This window comes from Schistocerca nitens, chromosome 1 (assembly GCF_023898315.1).
Source record: "Schistocerca nitens isolate TAMUIC-IGC-003100 chromosome 1, iqSchNite1.1, whole genome shotgun sequence".
NCBI lineage: Eukaryota > Metazoa > Arthropoda > Insecta > Orthoptera > Acrididae > Schistocerca > Schistocerca nitens.
Window position 1 is genome coordinate 1,133,718,538 of NC_064614.1, and position 12,691 is coordinate 1,133,731,228.

Below are 12,691 nucleotides of genomic sequence, written 5' to 3' on the forward strand. Positions count from 1 at the left end.
ATGAGAATTTTGCACGAGTAGTTTATTTCAAGTTGACATTACATTTGCCTGTCTTACTTACATAACAATTAACTGCATCACTTTTATTATTTAAGACACTTGGACCATGACCCACTTATCTTCCGGGACATGCAAGTAAAGTTCTGAAGCGATAAGCATTACGTCTGCAAGGGACTAGGAGTAGCAAACAAAATAGCACGTATGACGCCAGCATCAGACAGACGTCAGCTCAGGGATTGGTACGAGTAGGTGCTGCTTCCAAGCAGCTCTCGGCGAGGCGTGACTGTCAGGGAAATCCTAGGGGTAAAGTTCCAGGGCAGTATACGGCTGAAAAAGCAGGTAGCTCGCAACCAGCGCGACGTCCAGGGAGTGTACCCAGAAGAGAAATCTTCTGTACAGTTTCACCTACATCTGTACGTCCACAGTTATACTTAACGGTGTGTGGCGGAGAGTACTTCCGGCATCAATCTTCTTGAGTGCTGTGAAAGCAAATCACTAAAAATTTTCGGAATATTTTTGGTACATTGTGAGATACTGGTGAATGAAGAAGAAGGAAGAACCGGGAATTGTCGGAAATGACCCGACAACATAAAATTTTCCAGAAAGGGCTGTAAAGCGTCTAGTGTGCCAGAGCACCTACGAGTCAAATTTGTGACGCCGAGGTGCCCAGAGAAAAAAAAATCTGTTTCGCAGACTCCAGGAGCAAAGCACGGATGGACAAAGACCTACAACAGCTTGGGATCAAAGGTAAAAGCCAGACAACTTAGTTACTAGAGGCAGGTTCTAAGGCCTCTATGGTCGAGGAAAACAGGAGATTAATGTGCCGTCGACGTTTAGGTCATCAGAGACTGAGCACAAGCCCGTATTGGGCAAGTATGGCGATAAGATTTGCTTTTTCCTTTTCAAAAGAACCTTCGAAACAACTTAAGGAAACCACGGAAAATCTAAACCAAGACAGAGGGACAGGAATTTGAACTGGTGTCCCCACCCGCTCCTCCCTCCCTCCAAAATGCGAAGCCATTGTATCACCATTGCGCCATCTCGCTGCTTTCAATGTCAATGAACACCTTGAAGTGAATAAGTGTAGTCGAGAGATATCTTCCTCTTAAATGCGCAGTTTTTTTTGCCCTTGAGGAGATAATGTTTGCAGTACTGTATAATTAGTCAGATAACTGTTTGCACTACAAGGATGGAACTCGACAATAGCGCAAACGCTTTGCGAATTCTAGACGTTTATGGAGCTGGCTCCTGGAATTTCAATGAGGCAAGTGCGATTTTCTCACGCAGTCTGGATGATGTGCGATAATGAACATTTGGAAGATTAACGCAAGAATTGCCGTGACGTGTTATCGGTTATCGCCAACCTGGCCACAGATATCGACCGACGTTCTGACTCGTACTGGTTAGGTCCGTCGCTTGCCAGCGTTGCAAAATGTTCTGCCAGGATACTTGACAATACTCGCCGGCGTTACAAAAAGAGGAAAGATCAAGATTTAACGCCACTCTCTCATCTCTGGAGATGGAACACCAGCCCGATTGTAGAAGGACGAACGTGGCCAATTTTATAAGTCATCTGGACACTTTCCGGAAATTATTTGAGGAACTCATGAAATATGGATGTCTCTAGGACTGAAAGTAAATTTGATCTGCGCTCTTCATCAGTACGAACCTACTGTATGTGAGCATCTCGCTCGCTGCAGCAATACTGTCAGTATCTGTGCACCAAAATGCCTATTACGTCCATGAAGTCGGGAAAGCATACTTTTCGTGTATGGAATAATCCAGAGCAAGATTTTAGTGACATTTGTTTGCCTTTCCGTACCATCAAATGATAAGTAGACGTGCAATGAAGAGATCGTTCAGGGACGTTTCAAAGTTGTTGACTAGTAAAAAATGGCACAGTTTCAAAGAAGATGACGACTTGGTGCGGCCGCTCGAAAGATATTCTTCATTGAAGCCTTCAAAAATAGTTTGTGTTTGCGTGATGCCTATCGCTTATGGGAGGAAGAAACGGGAGAGGAAGCGTACAACAGGCTACAGGGACTTTTCATTATGATAGTGCGTCTGTCAACACGATATGGGAAGCGCTCAGAGCCAGGACAACTTCTGATCAAACGAGGAGAAGGAGACTAGGGTCTAAAGTCATTTCAGTGACGACGTCGTTACAGACGGAGTACAATCTCGGACTGGAGAAGGATGGAGAAGAAAGTCGACCGTGTTCTTGCAAAGAAATCAACCGAGCGTTTGCCTTAAGACATTTAGGAAGCCACGGAGAAACTAAATCTGTCTGGGGTCGAAGCAGCTATGGGCTCCATTTAAAAATCGTAATATTTCTTCTGAACTTCAAATGCTGTTTCTACGTCCGGCATACCTCCTGTTACCAACATTCAGAAGAGAACTGCGACTGAGGGACGCAAAGGAGCAATTCCCGGCCTAATCACGGGCACGCCATAGAAGGATCTGTTCACCACGTTACTTGTCAAAAGTGCTACTAGGAAGAGGTCACTGGATTTTTTAGGGGTGGGAGATGTACGGGGTAGGGTTGAACAGACTAAAGGCCTTCAGGAAAAGAAAATTCAGTCCGCGGAACGATCGGATCTGTCATGAGATTCATGTGCCTCCTATGAACTCCCATTCTGAACAGCGATAATGATCTGGATATCAACGATGGGGTTACATCAGACTTGAGTGATGGAACCTGCATCTTTAGTGATGAAAATGTCTCTGAAGATACTCGCGAAGAAATGCGGTTAAATGTGTTTAGTGCCAAATGTGGGTACACTTAGATAGCATCATGGCTGACTGGGCCATTCACGTTTGCGATTTCTGTAAATAAATTTTGATTTGATGTTTATTTAAAATATTTAAACATGGAAGTGTCGGTCCAACATTCTGTAGTGGCTCATCAAGTTTTATTATGCGTTTGAAAAGATTTTTGGTGACGTTTATGGGAGGGCACAAATTTTTATCCCATTTTTATCTTATTTTATGAGGTTTTTGTGAATATTCGTTCCCGAATAGAAATAATAAGAAATAATAATAGTTTTTACTCTTGTCAGTTAGTGAAATTATTATAGCTGTTAATGATAGCCGAAAAACTACAACTTTACCAAAAGAACGCGTAAGTGAAAAATAAAAGAAGGTACCCTCTGTAAGAGACTTCACTAATATTTTCAGAATTATTGAGCATGATTCTTTAGTATCTTTTAGTGAGTAACAATGATAGAAAATCCCAGGGGCTTCCAACAACAATAGCATTGTCCTCCGTAGGACATTCATTATTACAGCTACGCTATGGAAACGTAGATCCGCTGAAAGCACATGAGAACGAAGTAATAATTTCTACGAAGCTTAGGATAACCACTGCTGAGTTTCAGGAATAGCAAAACACCTGCCATTTGAGCACAGTTTTCACGAACAAGTGATGCCTTAGCTTTAAATTTATTTGTAGTTTCCAGCGATTCTTCTGTTTTAAATGTAATCTGCGAATGCTGTCAAGGAGCAAAGTTTTTCGAAGGAGTAGGGGTTGTTCTGTGACCGAAGTTATCGTACAAACAATGAGACGGAAAGGGCAAATAAACGGCAAGTTTTGCTGTATTCATCCTTTTTTTAGAATCCTTTGGTGTAGCAAAGAGACTACACGGCATTAGCCCGTCCTACGCTACGCGTGTAGGTATATATAAAACGTATGGAGGTCAAGGCAGGCATGGGGATAATACGCACCACTAACCCACAACAACAAGAAAATCTCTTCAGTGTATCTGTCTCTGACGTTATTGATTCAGTGCAATGCAATCATTTCTTAGTTAATCAGCGAATGGAAGGAGCTCGCAGCACGACGACCTCGATAGGAGTGAATCATAACCCACTAGTGCGCAGGCGCGCAACACAGAAACTGCGACGACTCGGGAAGCACAATTCAGCCGCATGAACTGAGAGCTATAATCGATCACCGTCCATTGAGAGCGTGTCTGGTTACACACAAAATTTTTCCTACGGCAGTATCTCAGAACTTGCCGATCGGGAACTGCGTCAGGAGCACCTATTGTATTCTTGACACAGGAAAAGCCTATTTGGGCTACTGCTTTCACTCATTTCCGTATGCCTTAACAACTGCAATGAGATCGATGAACTTTACAAGAGCAGCAAATCAAATCCACGCCAAATTTTACAGAGCGATCTACACAAGATGTCTTCACTACAGAGTTACATAAAATGTTTGTGCCGCGTGCACACGTAGCGAGTCACATTTTATGGCGGGAAGAAGCGTGGTTACAATAGCGTGCACTTACACAAACTCGTGTTTGCATCGGAAGCTTTTCAACAATAGAAGTCTCTAAAAGTATGGCACAGGCAACGATCTGAATTGCATTTTTATGTAGGCGGATACTTGGTTATTCTGGTAGTAAACGTTTCGAGCATGAGCCATAAATGACAAGAAGATTTCACATCTTCTTGCACTGTCTGCTATTCGAAATATTGTACAGCTAGGTACCGCAGGTATGTAAGTTGCGTCTATATGGAAGCTCTCGTCATTGCCGGCCGTCTGTATGGCATTACTGCTGTTTTAAAAATGCTCTGTAAGGAATGAGGTGCATAGATGCAGTTTATTCCTTCGCTTTCGCAGTCACAGAACTGGCGCCCATAACTAGCGCGCAACTGACTGTCAAGAAATTATAATATAAAAAAATAATAGTATGTTTTTCAAACGTAAAATAAATGGTTCAAATGGCTCTAAGCACATGGGACTTAACATCTGAGGTCATCAGTCCTCTAGACTTACATATACTTAAACCTAAATAACCTAAGGACATCACACACATCCATGCCCGAGGCAGGATTCGAACTAGCGACCGTAGCAGCAGGTTTCTGGACTGAAGTGCCTAGAACCTCTCGGTCACAGTGGCCGGCTAAAAGTGAAATAAAACTTTCATACCAACTGAACCATCATGAATGTAGCTATTTTTGAAATAGAAAAGAGTGAATGCTTCAAGTTGATGCCTTGGGGTTAGCTATAATCACATCACAATAAAGTACAATGAAATTTTATGTTACTTACGTATCTTTGGTTCAAATATCACGTAAGCTGATAAAATTTTTTTTTATAGATATCATGCTTACTCCAGTGACTGTTCAACGTTTTATTTCCACTATTGCAATTTCGATCTTAGGCCAATATCAAGTGCAGATGTTTTGGCTTTGAGCCATGTCAACTTCATACACGCTAACACATTTATATGTCGTGTATAAAGTTGACATGGCTTAAAGTCAAAACATCTGCACTTGATATTGGCCTAAGGCCGAAATTACAATAGTGGAAATAAAAAGTTTAATAGTCACTGGCGTAAACATAATGTCTTTCAAAAAAATTTTACTTAACTGTGAATCCCAGTTATGAAAAGTTGATAAAAAATAATATATTAGATAAGTTTTAAAACGTACGTCCAGTTTGATTCACTCCCATGTAAAATGGCCATACGATCGAAACTGTACTCATGTTGGTCGAAATTAAAAATTAAACAGTCAAAGACGAAAATACTGTTCCCCAAAAAATAGAGTCATCGCAATATTTCCAGGAGAAGTCAAAATAATAGACTGTCAGAAGAACCCAAAATATAATAAATGGAATAAATTTACAAAGATATTTTCACGGGGTAACATAGTAAAAGCAGGCAACTCACGAGTTTAAATGGACCCCTTGAATGTGGAAAACAAAGCAAAAAGTGTTGGATAATCATATAGTAGCAATATTTTTCGGGGTATGCATTTTCAGCTCCATATTTCCATGCTGTACGGCACATGTAGAGACTAGTGATGAATGCTTACATTCGTAAGAAGAAACAGCTACAAAGAGAATCTTTTGGTGTAATTAAAGGAAAAGGCATGCAGCTAGGAGCTGTGCAACTGTTGAAAAATGTGAAAGCAAATACACAATTTACAGTATGATAGTTTCGGAGCTCTTTATTCCGTTTCTGCCACCAACGTGATATCTATATATTGTGTAGGTCAAAATTGGAAATCCGTTTATGCTTACTTAGACCCAAGAAGGAGTGAATGCTACTAGAACTGTGTCGTGAAACCAAAGCAATCTTATGAAAATGAGTCAAACAGCTACTGAAAGACAGAAGACTGTAACGAAATACAGGAAGATCAGCAGAGGATCGACGGTATGTCGAGACATAAATAAACGTAACACATTGCGGATAAATTGACGAAAAGACTCGTTACTATTCGTTTACACTTTTGGCTATAGATAATTGGAAACGGCAACAACCGTAATATACGTAGGAATAACTGCCTGGAACGATTTAAAGTGGAATGACAATACCAAATTAGCTATAAGAAGGCTGAGAATCAATAGAAGAACCGCGAGGAAATGTAACTCATCCAGGAAAGAAGAGGCTGGTCAGTCTTGGAGCCTTAGAAAACAGAATAATACTATTCGATGCCACACGGGATTCGTTTTTACTGGCGGAATTAGTTGTACGTTAACAGTAATACCCAGCAATGTATACACGTTCGCTGATGAATAGGTGGCCGATATACACTTCGTATACGGGTTTACTAAATGCAGTGGAACAGTGGTGCGACGTCGCCTTGCTGAACTATTCCCTCAACGACAGCACACAGTACTTTTCCATTACTCTGTTTCTTGTGTTGTACGTTTGATAATTGGATTTTACACTACTGTGAAGGTATTTTTGAGGGAACTTAGGTCACTGGGGCAACAAACTCTAGAAATTATAATTATATTATTACTCCCTAATGAGACACCGGAGACCAGGGGTTCCTTATGTCAAAATAAAAAAAAAGCACTCCATCTTCAGACCACAAGTGGCCCACCGGGATAGGAGGGGCGTGTGGTCATCACACCGCTCTCCCGGTCGTTATGATTATGACAAAATACTTACAGTATATTGAGTATAGCACGACATGTGTAACAAGCGTACACTGTAAATAATTTTGGGTGGATATAATTGGAAATTTTGAAAGAAGACTGTATTCTAGTCACGTAGGTTGGTAGATACAGCCAGCTACGAAGTTGTACGGCAGCTGTTGTTATTGCGTAAGCTGGAAATGGAGGTACGTTCCGCTCGGGATGGTCACCATTGCGGAACTCGGAAAGTGGTTAGCGCATCCGTCACTTTCTCACAGCCTCTGCGGCAAAAGAGAGGAACTTGCCGATCGTGATCGTGATCGAGGGGGGGGGGGGGGGGATCCGACGAGTGACCTCTGCTGCTGAGGATCAGTGCAACGCGGGCGAGCCTAGATGACAGGGGCCGGTTGCGTCACTTCTTACATACGCGTCTCACCGCGCGCCGACGTGGCCGTCCCAACAGATTAGTGGGCTGGCGCGAGCGACGTGTCCGCCTCTTTTGTATCTGACGAGTCATCACTTGCATCGCATTCATCTTATTTGTGAGCAGAAAAGCTGACACCGAAAACGAAAACAAACCTTGCACCGGAGCTCTGCAATGGGTGATACAAAGACCCTATTTATGAGTTCAACATCTCACTCATTATGGAGCATGCCGACTCAGGTTTTCAAGCACGCAAATTGAAAGCTACAATACATAAAATGGATAGCAAACGCAATCGTTGCGGCCCAGGTGTCCGCTGATAGTGTATTCGTAGCTTGTGCGGCGATTTGTGTAAAGAAATGAGAAAATTTCTCTGCAAGAGTGTATATAAAACAATGTTGCACACTAGGGATGAATCGAACGAAGTTGCACTGCTGTTAACAGATTGTTCATGAATTAGGGATTCGGTGTTCCGTGCTTTCTCTAAATTAGTTTAGGCAAATGCGGTGATGGTTCCTTTCACAATACCACGGGCGACTAAATGTGTAACGATAAATATGTAAATTTCCGCATATATAAATCATGCTTCTTGATATTAACCAGTAACGTCCTTGTTAATGTGATCCACGGATGAATAGAGCTACTGTCACTATTCCTACTAACTTGGTGACGAGGGTGTAAACATGTGCGCATGCAGTACTTGATATACTTGCGTAAATGCTATAAAATTATCTAAGTCAGTTCTGCGAAAAGATCAGCTTTGGACGAATCAGTGTATAGTAAATGTAAAATTCGAAATATTTGAATTACACTCACGTCATTAGTCATTAACGACCTAACGCGGAATTAGAGAACGTTGGAAACGTCGTGTTTATCACGTATTATTTGGCACTGAACCAGCTTAAATTCAAAGGTATCTTTATACTCGCATGCTAATTTTTATTTACATATGTTACTTTCACGTCACATTGGATTGAAATTTTTCCAGAATAACGCTAAAAGTTTGTTAGAATAATACTAACAGGATTTCGAAATAAAGGAATGGAAGTCAGTAAGAAACATTCTTCGTTAATGTTGATTTAAAAATCTTATGATTCAAAACATCCTTGAAAAATGTTTTCACGGTACAAAATAAATACTATTTATACCACATTGATGGCTATCTCCAAACAGCTCTGTTTATTGCGTTCCAACTTAATTGCAATCGATTTGCAAGCCACAAAGCACTCTCTTGACACACAAAATACGGGAATCGACGTGTAGTACTTTCGTAAATGTGTAAACTGAACATGAAGCTGTTCTTCTAGCCAGCAACAAATGTGAAAACACTTTAACTAACTGGATCAACAAAAATTTTTCAGATGCGTAATGTCATTTTGAAGTCAAGGGACGTGGCTTAGGAAATTTAGCGCAGCAGTGCAATATTTTCTAGCGGTTGCTTTCTAAAAGCATTCTCCGATTTGTCTCGCATAATTGTGACACACACTGGGAATTCAATGGTCTTTTTAGAGTTTTGCGTCTCCTCATAAAAGCTGCTTTCTGTTATAACGACTTCGATTGTTTCACGAAAATAACACATTGCTGAGGTCGATTACTGGTAAATTTGTCAATAGTGAATTGGTGGTGTCCCTAATTCAGGCTGCTAGTCCTAGCACGAAATGCGAACTAACAGGCTGTACAAATTAAAACTATCGGGGAAAATACTAAATTTCCAATTTAAATACACTCCTGTCATCTATCGTTAACGTCCCTAGTGCAGAATCACAAAATGGGGAAGAAAACGCCGTAGTTATTTCATTTGATTTCGCACTGAAGCAGAATTCATTTACGTGTGTCTCCTTCTACTCACAACTTACTGTAAAATTGGATTGTTACTGTGACATGACGCTACATTGGCATTTCACCAAATTAATACAAAACTGTTGCTATACATACATCAATACGATTCCGAAATTCAGAAATTGTAACCAGCAAGACGTATATCTTCTCAACTTTTACTTAAGGGGGTAACGCGTCTACTGATTCGAGATATTTTTACATCAATAATTTTCAAGTCGATGATGTCTTGTAGTCCGTGATAATCTTGCCTAATTCTACGTTGTGGGACGTGGCTTAAGAGCCTGAATGAATATGCTGAAGAACGGAGTAAAGAAGTATTTCCAACCTGCTGCTTACTAGCAGTGCTTATTGATTTGTTTCCAATTATGCTGTCCCACATTGCAGCATGTCGACGAACCACACCGAAGTGTTTTATTTCGCAATTCTCCGTTCGTTTTAATTCTTTGCATCTCTTCGCAAATGCATTTTTCACTTACAGAAACTGTGATGTTGCTATAGAACAACATGTTACCGTAGTTAATGGTCAGTAACTTCATTCGCCAAAGGTAAAGAGGTTGCGCCTACTGCCCAGTCTGCTTCTGCTAAGCAGGAAATGCGACCAGGTGGCTGTGCTGTACCGTGCTCACGGACTGCAGTGGCGTTTTAAAAGTCGAAGGTGAGAGCGAGTTTGCAGCCAGCCTCGACTGTGACCTTCCTGATTCGTTAACAGCCGTGTCGCACTGCGGTGCTTCTGCCGCCAGCTGACCTTGAGAATGCCAGGAAGCTCCGAGTACATTTCTGATCGAAGCTGCACCTACAGAGCAGCGGACGGTGTTTTTTCCCGAACAGCGCTGCAACTATATCGTTAGAGGGATGTAGTATTGTCACCTGCATCGTGTATGGAAATATTCGCTACGTAAGCACTATTACCATATGTCAACTACGTTTCTTCAAATTTTTCGTAAAATGTGACTGCAGGATCTCTAACGAATGGTGTTATAACCAACTGCGGCGGAAGTAATGAAACGTTCTAACCAACGGCACTTATTAGTTGCTATAAATGAAACACGTCTCGTCAGGTATGCATCTCATGTAATTCTGTGGGACAGAACTTAAACATGTTACAGCACAAGTGATCTAAAGGCCGAAACATCAGCAGTTATATTTTCTCAGTAGATTGCTGCCATACGTGAAGTATGCTTCTCAGGCTGCAGCGTATTGGAAATTTTCGTTCACATTTGTTTATTTCCATATGTGGAGTATGTTTCTACAGATGTACATAATATGTGACTGCAGCTATTCAATAGGATACTATTTAAGTCGTTGCAGGAAACTGATGAACATATCTAACTACTGACATTTATTAGTTTTTATAACTAAAGTACGGCTCAACAGGTATGCATATTCTGTAATTCTGTAGAATGGAATTGAGACATGAATGGTTAGGTATTCGATTACTGTAGATTGTTGCCATATGTCTATTGCTACTGACTGTATCTTAAGTATCTCTATACACATGTAGTTATAGTATCATTACAGGAATACTCCGGAATGGGACTGAAACGCATGTAGGAAGAAGTGACCTAATGGTCTTCAGCGCCTGTTTGGCGCATATTGATGGTTCGAATACGTGAAGTTTGTTTCCACTGAAGTATACAACACTACGGCATAGAACTGACGCTAATTCATGGAGAAGTCACCCAAATGTCTGATTACCAGCACTTATTCATTCATGTGTGTATACCGACGTATGTGAAGTATCGATTCACAGGTATAGGTTTCGTATTGTTGCAGAAACTGCACGGGCTAAAATTAGGAACTATTGCAGGGATAATGACCTAAGAATATGGACATCATCACTTGTTTGTTCACATATGGATGGTGCCCGTTTGTTAAGCATGTCTCTGCAAATGAAAATATCACGTGAATGCGAAAGTTGTATGGCACGCAGCTGAAACTTTTTCTTAGACAAGTGATTCGTATGTTTAATCAACAATCCTAATTCGATCAGACCTAGATTTTGGGCATTAGAGAAGTACGGTTGTGCCTTATCACCAGCATACACTGTAGCACACAATTTGCTCGTAGCTCAACCTAGTACAGATTTCATTTCTAAGTCTTGTAGAGCGAAGTATCTTAGGTAGTTCCGCCAAGTTATACGCAGCATGTTTTTCACGAAGAAATGTTGCTATAACTCACAGAGCTCTCCGCGTACGCTCGGAACGTAATTTGAATACGGTATCAGTTTCACACTAAAAATATTCCTTCGGCACACACGAGGCACGCTGGACTAGCTGATTCGAGTACTCACCTCGTCTCGAACAGCCTTCCTCTTCGCCGCTCGCAGCGCTTCGAGAACTGCTCAAGCCGACGACGACGGTGAAGTATAAAAGTAGAAAAGTATAAAAAAAGGAAGATAAGCGCTTCCACGCGTTGGCGGCGGTCGACCTGCGACTGTAGCGGCGCGGCGCGCGACGCCCGCTTTTATCAACTAGCGGCGCGACGGTGGCGCCGCGGCGGCAGGCCGGTCAACCGCCGTCCTAGTATCGAGCCACGCGGGCGCGCGCCCGGCAGAGCGGCTTGCGGGGCTGCCGCGATCATTACGGCCGGGCCGCGCTGCTCCTAGCCTCGCCGGGCCAACTCCGAAAAGCGCTGCCGTGCCCTGCCTGCTGCAGTCGCGCGACAGCGAAAGTGGGCTCGGCCGACGCCTGCGTTCCCTGTCTATAGGCAATTATTTACCCGCTAAGAGCAACTACTTGAGAGACAACCTTTGGAGGCCCTAACATATGGTACAGAAACTTCCTGGCAGATTAAAACTGTGTGCCGGACCGAGACTCGAACTCGGGACCTTTGCCTTTAGCGGGCAAGTGCTCTTCCAACTGAGCTACCCAAGCACGACTCACGCCCCGTCCTCTCAGCTGTACTCCTGCCAGTACCTAGTCTCCTAACTTCCAATCTTTACAGAAGCTCTCCTGCGAAACTTGCAGAACTAGCACTCCTGAAAGAAGGAGTGCTACTTCTGCAAATTTCGCGGGAGAGCTTCTGTAAAGTTTGGAAGGTAGGAGACTAGGTACTGGCAGGAGTAAAGCTGTGAGGACGGGGCGTGAGTCGTACTTGGGTAGCTCAGTTGGTAGAGCACTTGCCCGTGAAAGGAAAAGGTCCTGAGTTCGAGTCTCGGTCCGGCACACAGTTTTAATCTGCCAGGAAGTTTCATATCAGCGCACACTCCGCTGCAGAGTGAAAATCTCATTCTGGAAATATGGTACAGAGTCATCAGCTGGCGACGACATTCTCCCATGCCGACCAGTAGAGCTACAAAACTGCAACGCCAAGACGGGTAGCTAATAACAAAATATTACTTATTCTGCCCACAGAGTATCATATGGTTAAATTTTTTGGTATTTTGGGGGTACAAAGAGTGCGAAATGTAGTACATGGAGCTGCCACTTTCGGCAACAACTCTGGTTCTAGGCTGCCATAATCGAACTGAGCTTGGACGACAGATACAGAACTTTATCAATCGCTGTGACTGCTGAGTGATGGCATAACGGCCTCTTGGCAACCCACGATGT

General features: G+C 42.4%; 1 protein-coding gene across 1 annotated transcript in view; it reads right to left on the reverse strand.

Annotated features, from left to right (window-relative positions):
• The window catches only part of LOC126199507 (protein Tob1-like), a 170,630-nt gene extending 159,061 nt beyond the window's left edge, over positions 1 to 11,569 (reverse strand). The window contains exon 1 of the mRNA XM_049936433.1: positions 11,431 to 11,569. The gene's annotated coding sequence lies outside the window, so the exon portion shown is untranslated. The remainder of the gene's footprint in view (positions 1 to 11,430) is intronic.
• Positions 11,570 to 12,691: the final 1,122 nt, after the last annotated feature.